At 34.3% G+C, this 13857-nt stretch overlaps 1 long non-coding RNA gene across 1 annotated transcript; it reads left to right on the top strand.

Moving 5' to 3' along the window:
* Positions 1 to 7204: 7204 nt before the first annotated feature.
* LOC136042668 (uncharacterized) lies at positions 7205 to 13466 on the top strand. Its single transcript, XR_010621379.1, has 2 exons — positions 7205 to 7798; positions 13031 to 13466. It is a non-coding gene; the product is annotated as an uncharacterized LOC136042668 (long non-coding RNA).
* Positions 13467 to 13857: the final 391 nt, after the last annotated feature.

Here is a 13857-nt window from a genome sequence, read left to right as displayed (position 1 = left end):
GCAGATAAGGTTTTTGTAAGGGGTGATCGTATAAACATCAGAGGTGGCTTATTTGATTGCAAATTGAAATCTCTTTGAGTCATAAAAAATTATGGTGGACACATATCCCCCCCCCCCTTCACCCTCTTTTCCCCAAATGCACCCGCTCAGAATTTTGAGATAACCATTTTGTTTGAAATGTTTCAACGATCAGATAACAAAACTTCGAAGTTCACACACCCTTGCCCCCAAAAACCCGTGGGAAGAGTTGTAACTTATGCCCCAGGGCATATAAAGTGTTTACAGAAAAGGTCGTATTAACTTCGAAGGGAACTCAAATGATTAGAAATTGCAGTTTAAATAGGAAGCTCTAGATCAATTTTTAAAAGTCAAGAGTAATCAGACTGTATGCAACCCCCCCCCCCCCACTTCTTTTTTTCTAAATGCTTTCTATCAAAATTTTCAGTTAGCTAATTGCTATGCTCACGGGTTTGATAGTCCGAAATACAAGAGCTGAATGAACATTATTCATATTTGTTTATTTTATTGCATTTTAATTGTTTTTTAGTGTCGACTGAAGTCCCATAGTTTTGGGTACTTTGGACAAGCAATAATGTCATAAATATTAGCCATGGAACTATAAGAATCAGGATACGAGGTTTGTCAAAAAATATAATTTTTTCTAATATTGAATGTGCTTCGACCTGCTTTTTCGGTTATTTTAAAGTGTTTGGAGGTTAAATGCTATTGTATATACCCTTAGCTCTTCTAAAACATTTCTCTTGTAACCTCTTGACAACCATCCTGCACACAGTGTGCTTTCATTTTATTTTACACCCATTCAACATTTTCAATTTCAACATAATATTCTTTGCCTTTTTGGAGACTCAGGATCAAACATGCCCTATTTTCCCAACAAACAACCCTTTATATAAACAATTGACGAATTATATCATCCCACAATTGACGTCATCCCTGGAGATATAGTTATTAGACTTTTCGACTATTTTGAACGAGATATTCCAAAATTTTGATCAAATGTCTTTGGAGGAAGGGCTGCTAAAAAGAGAATGTTAGGGAGATCGATTGCCCTCCGACCACTTTTTAACATCCTCCTCAACATTACAATCAAATAAGCCTTTTCCAAATATAGGCAACACTAGTGCATTCTTTACGACAAACAGCCAACTCGTTTTGTGCATCTTATTTAAAGGTCTTCAATTTTTCCTTATTTTTGATTAAGTTTAAACTTAATACCCTCATCTATTAATGTGATATTGCATATACACATTTTTGATAACAGGATGCATATAGTATTTTTAAATTTGGTTTAACATACTCCGCATCATTCCCCAAAGTTTCACCTTAACACCCTTACCCTTTTCGAACACACCTAGAATATAGATCTCTTTAAGATAAATCCTGCATGTAAAAGAGGGCAAATTGCAAAATCTGTAAACCTTGTCCTGGGGAAGATGGGGAGGAGAGCGATTGCATCTGCGGAGGAACAGTTACTGGAGTGTTACTGTTTTAAACAAAAAAGGTTTTCCAAACTTTTTATTAGTGATGGGAGAAGGGAGCATCTAAAAGGGGCGAGGCGGCTTGCTGCCCTCCAAAAACTTTTCGACGTCCCCTAAAATTTTCAACTTAAAACCCTCAGACATTCCTTACATATTGAAGGTACGTCCTTCTGAAAACCAGCACGTACACAGTGTGTTTTAATGTGTTCGGTGTCGTTTTTCAAAGTTGTGGGGGGCTATGTCATCCCCATATTATTAGTCGTTGAAGCTTATGACTATCTTGAACAAAATGTCTATTACTAAATAATATGGAATATTTTTGAAAGAAAGGCAGCTAAAAAGGTCCTTAGAGAGGACTGGTGGCCCTCCAACCACTTTTCAACATCCTCTTCAAAATGTCCTTTAAGTTTCAACTTAATACCCTCAGCTGTTTTTAAAATACCCTCTTATTTGATAAACTGAATGGTAGTGCCTTTTGATTTAGCATAACAAACCATTCAACATCCTCCATAATTTAAGTTTAATACCTTTAGCCTTTTCGGATACACCCAGAATCAAATATTTCCCCTTCTCCTAATGATAAATTCTGCGCATTAACAATGGGCAAATTCAATAATTTAAATCCATAGCCGGGGATTTGGGAGGGGGGCATTGCATCTCCGGAAGTATAGCTATTAGACCTTCTGACCAGTATGAGCAAACCGACGATCCCAAAATTTTGATCAGTGTTGAGGAGAGGGGGCACTTAAAATTGCCAAAGGGTGGGGCTGGGTAGTTGTCCTCTAATCTCATAAGAAAATTCACACTTAATTGAAATGGTAGGAAAACAATTTATATTTGAGTGGCCTAGTAAAAAAGGTTTGAATTGTTCTTGGACTAAAGAAATTAGCATATCTTCAGTTTCCTGATTCCACATTTCCAAATCCTTTTATAAGTTTTCTCTGGAATTCTTTTCATATTGGTTATCTTTATGAACTTTTTGAAAAAGTTAACCAAAGTTTAACTTTAATGCTTGCCCATGTAAAGATTTAAGGAAGGTTAACGAAGCAAATTTTCGAGCTTTGCGGGTAACTTTCCAAACTTTACGAACGCCATCTGAGCCATCTTTAAAGCTTTTTCTTATCCCGTTTCATTTTAATCATTTAAAAACAGCAACATAAACAGCAACTTTTAAAAGAAATATGGCTTAATTGGGGGGTCGGGTCGGTGGGCATTATCTGTTTCAATCATTTGTAAGTTGAACGTTTGTATCCTCTTGTAATTTAGATTTTAGTATTTCTTGTATGGGAATCATGGGGAAATCATTAGGTGGCTAATTTAAATGGTTGTTAATAGACAACTGTGGTGTCATTATTGCCAACTGTTATTTAGAAAATGATTTTAAAACTTAGTTGGATGTTAGTATATAAGTACTCCTGCTCTAAATAAACACCACACTGTATTGTAAAATGATTTATTAATTCATTCCTTGATGTCCATTAATTCAAGAATGGCTAATAAGTTGTCAGAATGTTAGTGTTTTTCTTTGAGTAGGTCCAACTGTAAACTAGAAGCAAGAATAGGAAGCTTACCATTACAATAGCTTTTCTAAAATTTGTATTGGGTTCCTTATGTTAGCTTCATAGTTTTATCCTGAAGGGAGAGTTAGGAATGTATGCAGGATTTTTTTCCTTTTTTGAAGGGTTTTTTTTTGGGGGGGAGGGGCTCAATAATAAGAAAACATTTATTTGGGGCCAGAAAGCTGGACCTCAAGGCCTGCATCCCCAAAAGTATGTCCCTGGAGAGGATGGCTCCTATCTTACCATAGAAATAGCTTGAAAATGGAATTTAAAAGTTAAATTCACAAAGTTACCTGTACAGAAGTTGAATGGATGGTGGTATTGCTCAGAAATAGGTTTTACCTTATTTTACCCTTTCCCATATGAAAATTTTTAAGACAATGACCCTAAAAATCAATTTAGTTATTTCAGACAGTTATTTCACTTGGTGAATCTTGCAATCTCTTGTATACTAGGTCCTATTGAAAAGAGAAGGATTTATTGATTTAACTCATAATATGCCAAAAAAATATTGCTATCTCCCTTAAAAAGCAAAGTCTTTCCACAGGAGAGGTAGAGAAAACAAAATCCTTAAATCAAAAAGAATACTTGGCCACTGACATAACTAATATAATCACAATAAACAATAAATATTAAAAAAATCATTAATTTACTTTGCCTCCAGGAACATCATATCAACATAACCCAACAGTAAATATATTAATCAGTCACACCTCATATTCTACAAAAAGCAGTTACCGAATGATTTTTCTAAATATATGGGGGTCTCCAATAAATTTAATATCACTAGTTAAAACTATTCTATTTCTAATATATTCTCTGATGCCAACCTGCCTTTTATACTAGCTTAGGTAAGCTTATTACCATCTATCATTATTGTTCTATTTCTGTACTATTTACCCATTTTTTTTTGGTTTTTTTTTTACTTCTTTGGAAGTTTGAGTTGTTTATTAAGCAGTTCAAGTCTTCTATGGTTAAACAAAATTTCATGATATAACATTTTATGCTATCCCAAATGAAGCAGCATAACCAATCTTCACACAGTAAAAAAATATGAGTAAGGAATTTCACAAAGACTTAAAGTGTAAATAATGGTCCTCAAATGGGGTCAAAAAACAAAATAACAAATGAGGCTTAGATCACAAAAGTTGAAATACCCATTATATTCTATCCTAGTTACTTAATTAATGACCATCATCGCAGTGATATCAGTTTATTTTGTGGTGGACAGTGGGTCATTCCATGTCAAGTCAACCAGGTCATGACAGCCACCTCTTTAGATTTTGATGAAACTTGGCACAATTGTTGCATTTGCAATCCTATTGATAAATACCAAATTTTATTTCTCTATCTCTTATAGTTTTTTTTCTACAATTTTTTTTTATTTTCTTAATTTAATGCAATTTTAGGCCTTGGATTTTGCATCTTGCAATGTAACTTGTAGCTTAAAAAAATAATATCTTGAAAACTATTTTAGATATCACCATGAAACTTTGCATAATATTTGATCAAAATATTTAAAATCAAGAAAAAATACATTCACTAACCTTTCTCAACTCCAAAAAATAATAAAAATACTATAATCAGAATATATTTTTTATTTGTAAACCACTGCTAGGATTTACTAAAATTGCAACATCTCAGGTCTCAGACCTGGTAAAGTGTTCATTTTTTTTTACATACTCCTAGATACATAGGCTAACATATGAACAAAAAAGATGTATGGCTTTTTCACATGTTTAGTTAATATTCCAAAAAGTCGAATATTATTAAGAAATTATAAATTTGTGGTTTACTTACTTGTAATAAATGTGAAATAAAATAAAAAATGAAGCCTAAGAATCAATATCTTTTACAGTATTTATTAGTTCTGCTTGTTATATTTTTTCCACTTCATCCAACACTTCTGTTTTTCTGATACACTCTTTTTTGAAGTAGTCCATTCTGCCAGTGCTACTTGATTACAGTGCTTGATCAACTGTATTGACTGATAATGTGCTCCAAAGGTATTATGCACAAGTCTTCTCTTTGAGGCCAGTAAAAGCTGGCAGCAGGCCATGGAGGGTCAAGAAAAAGAATTTCAGCATTTTCTTCTTCATGAAACACAGTTTTAACAAGTCCAAAGTACCACTTTCCATTGTAGTTTGCAGCCACATAATGGTTTAATGCAGACCCAATCCATAGCAGAATAAAAAAAACATTAGAGTAGGATTAGGACTATCACTAGTCCTCCTTATTTCAATTTGATTTGTATTTAGTGGTTTGAAATAATGAAAAAATTTTAAAACCATCATTTAAAAATTGTGATGCTAACTCCAATCTAAAAGCTTCAGCATTTTTTTGTCAATAAAGTGAAAGTTTATTTTTTCAATGTTGACTTTACAGAAATCATAAACTGCAGTTGCTGTCTTGATTTGATTTTCATATTTAGAAGGAATTCATGTCTCAGAGCTCTTATTTCAAATCCCAACCAGATCTTTTGACATTGGGGGAGTTGGAGGGGGAAATCTTGGAAAACACTTGGAGTGGAGGAATTGGGATGAAGGTTGGTGGATAGAATAAGTAAATTTCCTTGATACGTGATTGACGGAACCGTACTGGATTCGCTCTCTTTGGTTGAATTGGGGGGGGGGGGGTTCAGTGATTTTGCGAGGTTGGTGCTTTTGGACGTGCTAGGACGATGAAAATTGATAGGCGTGTCAGGGAGCTGGACAAATTGACTTGGTAAAGTTGTTTTCCCGGATTCGACCATCTGGAGGGACCAAAGGGAGAGGAAAAATTAGAAAAGGTTTGGTATTTATAACTTGCGAGTGGGTGATCAGATCTTGATGAATTTTGATGTTTAGAAGAACATTGTGACTAAGAGCTCTTATTTTAAATCAATCTATTGATTCTTAGAATTTTATTAGAGCTCATACCATATGAGTTTCTTGGCTCTTAGCTCTTCTTGCCTCGTCACAAGTGCCATATGAGATCTTAGCTCTTGTTAATAGTTGGGCGTGATTTGAGGGCAACCAACACCCCTCCCATTTCCACCATTTCTTCAGGATTTTCTGGTGGAAGGGACTTCCCAAAAAGGGATTTTTTTCACTTTGGGGAGAGGGGATTTCCAGCATGATTTGAAATTACTTAACGATTTTTTTTTTTATGAAAGTAAGTATAAATTTGTGGGGTATTTTCAGCGAGTAGGGAATTGTATTTTCAACAAGTAGGGAATTGTCTGGGGGATTTATATAAGGGGAATTTTCCAGGTTAGTTCCCAGTATGATTTGAAAAACTATCAGCAATTTAATAACTTAAAACGCGGAGCTTGTCAGCATTTAATAAATTAGAATATTACCCGCTATTAAAGTATTTGCTATGCTTTCCCTTGTCTAACTTCTAATTGTTATTAAAAAAGAAGAAGAAAAGAACCTGAAGAAGCAGCTTTTCAGACCTTGGTCTAACTATTAAATGTCATTAAAACTGCACAGCTGAATGTAAGAATGTGTAACTGTCAGAATAAACTGATGAATAATTATATTTTATAATAATTGGATAGTTGTTTCTTAATTATAGCTGTGCGTCAAGACTGTATTTTAGAAGTATATTTAAATTAGGTTTTAAATTTACCACAAATTTGGTTGCTCTGGAAAAACTAATTAGGTCTCTCTTATTGATGAAATATCGTGATTTTCATGACACTTAGTATCTACTAAATGACATATAGCGATCACAAGTTCTGTTGGTCGGATTTGTCGGTTCCGGTTTTGCTAGTCTAGGCACTTAAAGGTAAGCTAGGATGATGAAATTTGGCAGGCGCATCAGGAAACTGACCAGATTAACATAAACCAAATGAATATTGATGAAGGACTTAGAAGATTAAATCCAGTGATACCTGTCACAACAAGTGACACAAATCCGGAAATTTGCATTGACGTCAATCCACCCTTGATACAGCCTAATTATAATGGTAACATTGATTACCACATTACAGATGCCCAAAAACTCTTGCCAAGGCACAAGAACTCTTGCCTGGAGCCAAAAAGGATGGTTTTTGCTTGTCCCCGAGCCAGAGTCTATGGTGTGCGAAGTGAAGTGGAGTTATATAGCCTATGTCAGAGAGGAGTATCTGAAATTGTGCAGCCAAATGTTCGTATCATCAAACCATGTTTCTGCTTTCGAGTGGAAAGCTCAGTTCTAGCAGGGAGGCACCACTTTCAAATTGACTTTTCATCCAGATACGGGAGCAGCGGAGGAGTTTACGGAGGTTGATAACCAGTATATGTAGCGTAGGTATTTATTTTCAAACACAAAGATTCTTCGTTCATCCTCAGCCTTTATTGACCAGGTCTCACTAAAGCATAAAGTGATGAGAATGATTAGAGTCTAAGAGAGGGACCTTCAAAGACGTCGACAGTACTTCGCTTTTCCAGATTGGTGGTAGGTGCTTAAAGCTCCAACTAGCGAAGCCTTCATCTGGTAATGTTAAATCACATAAATGTTTATAACATTTATCCATGATTTTTTTAACAAGTCAGTACCTTGTTAAAACTAAATCATGTAACTAACAATCTGATCTCATATCACATTGCTAGTTAGTACTTATATCTATATCTTTATTTTTTTCCTAGTAAGAATTGTTTGTTTTAGATTACCAATCAACCCGAGTCATCTAATTTCAAGCTTGAAAAACTGGACGACTTTCCAACGATCACTGTGGACTCCGCGAAGTCTCACGAGTTGAGCTGGTACGAACGGGTAAGTAATTGCTTACATTTGCTTATAAAAATAGATTTTACTCTCTTAGAGTTTAGAGGATTACAAAGTGTCCTTTTCTATAAACTTTATCTTTGTCCATAGAATGGACTCAGAATGTAATGTATTAACAAAAGATTTAAACTGCTTGAATCAATGACAATACTGAAAGAGTCACAACAGTTTAAATTTGCTTTTAATTTTGCATGCAAAAAAATTATGGAGAAAACGCCTTCAATTGTCTCTTTGTTTATAACAAAGATGAAAACTTTAGCTCAGATCAATGATCACAACTTAAGAATATTTCTAAGAAGCCATGAATTAAAAGTATATTTATAAACTTGGGCAACCAAGGCCATTTTTTGCTTGTTTTATGCCATTATTTTGTTATATGCCATTGCAAAAGCAGTAAATTAGGTAAGCGAAAAGCTTATTTAAGGTCAGAAACAGATTTTACTTTCCTAGTTTAAATTAGGCTGATTTGGCAACTGTACAAAAATAAAAAAAAAAAAAATTTTTTTAATTTTATATTATTTCCAGAAAATTCCCTTGGGAAGAAGAGATGAATAAAATTAAAATTTCTTGCAAAAGTCAAGCAAATCCTCAACTTTTTTTTTCGAATTTTCGATACGATTTTAGATTTGATTCGGCTTTAACTATATTTGATAACTAGGCATGTCGCTGCAAGACTTCCTTTGCATAATTTACAAATTGTGCTACTGAATTTTGGACCTTAACTTCTGGATCTTGGAATTGGTGATGAAATCGAATTTGAATTTTCGACACTCTGAGATTCCATTTTAGCTTCTCTGTTTTTCCGGAATCATTGTAATTTTTGCTTCACATTTCACTGAATCTCAAAAATTTTGGGTTGCTCCCCCCCTCCCTTGTGACGCCCCTACCTGGTATAATGTAGACAGAAAGCAGAATCAACTCGCATTTACATGCATTGTGGCTTCCATTCGAGTTTGGCTTCTGAATAATTTCTTAGACCACACTGCTTTTCTTTTTACGAAAAATTAAGCAAGTAAAAACAGGTTTTAATTTCAACAAAGCACTGGATAATACTTTTCTATTAACGGAAAATTAAGCAAGAAAAAACGGGTTTTAATTTCAACAAAGCATTGAAAGTAGAGTTGTGAGAAATAGTCAAACTTTAGCGTAAAGAGTGGGGCGTTGAGGAAGGGACAGCCCCTTTCATATACGAAATGATTTCTATTCATTTTAATTGTTAATGTCACTCCTTGCGCTTTCACCAAGGCATCAAACAGTTTGTGGTAACGAACTGTAATAAGGAGCGACCCGGCTCAATAGTAACTGAACTGTAAAAACGGAATATTGATACCGATAGGTAAATAAAAAAAAATGTTTTTTTATGCTGATTTTAAATATATAAGTTTTGTCAAGTTTAGTCTTACCCATCAAAAGTTACAAGCCTGAGAAAATTTGTCTTATTTTAGAAAATAGGGGGAAACACCCCCAAAAAGTCATAGCTCACAAAAGTCGACAATCACACCATCAGATTCAGCATCTCAGAGAACCCTATTGTAGAAATTTCAAGCTGCTATCTACAAAAATGCGGAATTTTGTATTTTTTGCCACCTCCTCACTCCTGAAATCCAATGGTCGTTTGATTAGAATAAGAACCTTTTTTAAAGTACTGATACTAAAAAACTTTAGCTTGAAGAGCAAGAGATTAAGGAGGTAGCAGCCCTAATCATATATGGAGTAATTTGTGTTCGTTTTAAATTATAATGTTGCTCCTTACTTTCAACTCTAGTTTCTAGTATATTTCATTGCATAATTTTGATTTTTTCAATTTTAATCTTGGATTAGCAGTTATCAGTTTCCATATTTCAAGTCACTTAGCATTTCGCGCTGGAATGTGTATTGGTGCGCTGGATTTCGGATCGTTTTTTCGAGAGGGCGATGGTTCAAATTCTAGTGTACCCAATTATTTGGTTTGGGATAGGGGTCAGTGGTGTGACTGTAAGCTCAGACACAGTCGACCCAGCTCTAAATGGGTAAAGTGGCGTGCGAAAGCACAGGATGGATCGCCCCTAACCCCCCCATTGCACTTCCTGGCTGAAGGGCTGAGAAATGGATATCAGCACCGCCAGTAGGGACTCTTAAAGTCCATTACCATATTCTTTACCTTTACCTTACAGCAAGTATTTGGAATTTAAAGAATTACAAAGTGTCCTTTTTTATACTTTTATACTTTCTCTCTCTCTCTCTCTCTCTCTCTCTCTCTCTCTCTCTCTCTCTCTCTCTCTCTCTCTCTCTCTCTTTCACTCTCTTTCACTCCCTCTCTCTCTCACTCTCTCTCAGGCCTCAAGTTTTAGAAATAGTACTAGTACTAGAAATAAAAATAATACTCTAATACCAGTTATTCTCCATGTATTGCTCATGGGATTGTATTGTGTTAGCTAATATATTATGAGCTAATATGGAAATAATGGGGCAATCGTTATTATTACACGTTCATAATATTGTAAACCTTTTCCATTATATCTCTGCGATCTGTATGCATCAAGAATAACAGTAAATTCAAACCCCCCCCCCCCCTCTGTGCAAGACAACTAATCAAGATTTTGAGAGGGGCCTCTTGTTTACAAGGGAAGAGAGGGGTGAAACCGTGCATTTAAAGGATTTTGACCCCTACAAGGTTTGTCTCTAAAGATACAAACTTCCTTTTTACACAAATTGATGAAACAAAATCACGAAGAAAGGAGAAAATGAGGACAATAAACAGCCAGTTTTGGTCAAGATTTCGCTTGACCATCCTCAGTACAGAACAAACCTTAAGCAAAACAAAAAACCAAAATAGATTGACCCTTTCTAGGATGGGATTATTATTTAGAAGTTATTTGTAAATATTTCTTTCCTTTGCAGGTTGGGACCTGTTGTACCAGTTGCTGCGTTCAGATTTTTGAAGCCTTTGGCTCTTGTTGTTCGAAACCCAAATTTCAGTTGGAAGCGCCAGGTGTACATGTAGAGTTAAATTAGTACATTAGTATTTTACAAAATTAAAAAAAAAAAAAGGTAAGAAACAGATTTAATTTCCTAGTTTAAATTAGGCTGATTTGGCAACTGTACAAAAATAAAAAAAATAATTTTTTTTAAATTTTATCATATCATTTCCAGAAAATTCCCTTGGGAAGAAGAGATGAATAAAATTAAAATTTCTTGCAAAAGTCAAGCAAATCCTCAACTTTTTTTCGGATTTTCGATACGATTTTCGATTTGATTCGGCTTTAACTATATTTGATAACTAGGCATGTCGCTGCAAGACTTCCTTTGCATAATTTACAAATTGTGCTACTGAATTTTGGACCTTAACTTCTCGATCTTGGAAATGGTATAGAAATCGAATTTGAATTTTAGACCCTCTGAGATTCCATTTTAGCTTCTCTGTTTTTCCGGAATCATTGTAATTTTTGCTTCGCATTTCACTGAATCTCAAAAATTTTGGGTTGCTCCCCCCCCCCTCCCTTGTGACGCCCCTACCTGGTATAATGTAGACAGAAAGCAGAATCAACTCGCATTTACATGCATTGTGGCTTCCATTGTTCAAATCTTGTCCTAATTAAAGCCTCCAAACTGGGTCTAGTTTAAATGTTATGAGGTATTTGAAAACTGTAGTTGTCTGTTGTTTTTCTTCTTCTTCCTCCAAGGAAACTGAGTCCAAGCTTCTTCTGTTTTCTTCTGCACCTGCACCCAAAGAACAAAAGCTGCTTCGCTATTGTGACAAACGCTAGGTTAAAAGATGTGATACTGTCATTACTTGGTTTTATTTCATATGGAAAGAACAGTCGAGTTTGGCTTCTGAATAATTTCTTAGACCACACTGCTTTTCTTTTTACGAAAAATTAAGCAAGAAAAAACGGGTTTTAATTTCAACAAAGCACTGAACAATACTTTTCTATTAATGGAAAATTAAGCAAGAAAAAACGGGTTTTAATTTCAACAAAGCATTGAAAGTAGAGTTGTGAGAAATAGTCAAACTTTAGCGTAAAGAGCGGGGCGTTGAGGAAGGGACAGCCCCTTTCATCTACGAAATGATTTCTATTCATTTTAACTGTTAATGTCACTCCTTGCGCTTTCACCAAGGCATCAAACAGTTTGTGGTAACGAACTGTAATAAGGAGCGACCCGGCTCAATAGTAACTGAACTGTAAAAACGGAATATTGATACCAATAGGTAAATAAAAAAAAGTGTTTTTTAATGCTGATTTTAAATATATAAGTTTTGTCAAGTTTAGTCTTACGCATCAAAAGTTACAAGCCTGAGAAAATTTGTCTTATTTTAGAAAATAGGGGGAAACACCCCCAAAAAGTCATAGCTCACAAAAGTCGACAATCACACCATCAGATTCAGCATCTCAGAGAACCCTACTGTAGAAATTTCAAGATGCTATCTACAAAAATGCGGAATTTTGTATTTTTTGCCACCTACTCACTCCTGAAATCCAATGGTCGTTTGATTAGAATTACATAAAAACTTGTTTTTTAATTGAAAGTAAGGAGTAACATTAAAACTTACAACGAACAGAAATTACTCCGTATATGAAATGGGTTGTCCCCTCCGCAATCCCTTGCTCTTTACGCTAAAGTTTTTAATTTGTTTAAAAAGCAGCATTGTGGCAAAGAGTCTGAAGTTATAGTGCCCTCTTTAAGAGCTAAAGTGATTTATATATATGATAAAATGATATATATATATATATATATATATATATATATATATATATATATATATATATTGTATAATATATTAGTTCTTCATCAATTTTTTGATGGTTATATCTTCGTGGGGCTCTTAGAAAATGTAAATTTTTTAAATCATACCTTATCTACTCATGAAAGTTTTTGCCCAGAAAATTTCTTTTCCGCCAAAAACATATCTATGCTACCCCCGCCCCTCCTTAGGTAGTGCTCTTTTTCACATTTAGCATTTCTCTTCTATTGACTAATTTAGATTTAAGGAACACATTTGTATCTGTGATTTTCCTATATCACAAAATGTTCCAGGAAAGTCTAAAAGGATCTGTTAATAGCAAGCATAATTACATATGAAGAAAAAAGGTCTTGACCAGACATCGCAACCATCTTGAGGTTATCGCTCTTGTAATGTATTTAGCCAGTCTTCAAAATTTATCCTTTTATAAATTTTTTAGTTCGGAAAAACATATTGTCTATTGTCTGCAAATGATTGACTTTCCTTTTCTTTTCTAGATAATGAAGTAGCTGGGCAGTAAATTTCGTAACTCTGTATAAGCCTGTTTTCTGTTGCATTCGTCTTTTTGTGTATAGACGCTTATTTTTACATAAAAAGACAGTGCAGCAGAACTGGTTTCTTATAATTTTAAAGTTTAAATAAAAAAAACAAGGGTTCTAAACCTCAAGTTAAATAGAATCTGAGTAAAATTCGCGTATATTTTTTTTGCTCCCCTTTTTATATTTTACTAAAAAAAATAGAACCCTTAAAAAAATTTTAATCAATTTTCTTTTTTGCTCATCCTTCACCTAACGAATTTACTGCTCATTGAAGCTGTGCAATTATGTGGCCTCTGCTCCTGCCAAAGAACCTCTTCCTGACTCAACATACAAGAACATTTTTTTATTTTATATTTATATATAAATTTAATCAATAAAATATTGTTTCTTTGTATTCTTGCAAACTGCTTGTTGTTCTTAGATTTAGGGATAGTTCATAGGGACGGAGTACAAAATAGGGAAAATTAAAATAAATACATAACTATGTTTATCAAAATAATTAATGAAGAGCATTTATTATACACGAACAACTATTGTATACTTTCAACTTTAAGCATCCCCTTTTAAGAAGGGGATGCCATGGAGGAAAAGTGATTTTGTGGTTATGTTTCAAAAACAGTTTCGACAGACCTATTTCTGGGCCCGCCATTTTATTTTTGTGGATTAATGCTATAACTTAAAAAATGTAGCTAGGACTTTTTTTTATATATAGAGTGAACCTGATAAAAGTAGGAAGGGGATCTTGCTTGTCCAAAAACCCCAATGCTAGGGTTTACTGTATCTAT

The sequence above is a fragment of the Artemia franciscana genome, unplaced genomic scaffold (assembly GCF_032884065.1).
Source record: "Artemia franciscana unplaced genomic scaffold, ASM3288406v1 Scaffold_1704, whole genome shotgun sequence".
Classification (NCBI taxonomy): domain Eukaryota; kingdom Metazoa; phylum Arthropoda; class Branchiopoda; order Anostraca; family Artemiidae; genus Artemia; species Artemia franciscana.
Note: the sequence above shows the minus strand (reverse complement) of the source record. Positions and strands in the feature narration are given on the sequence as shown.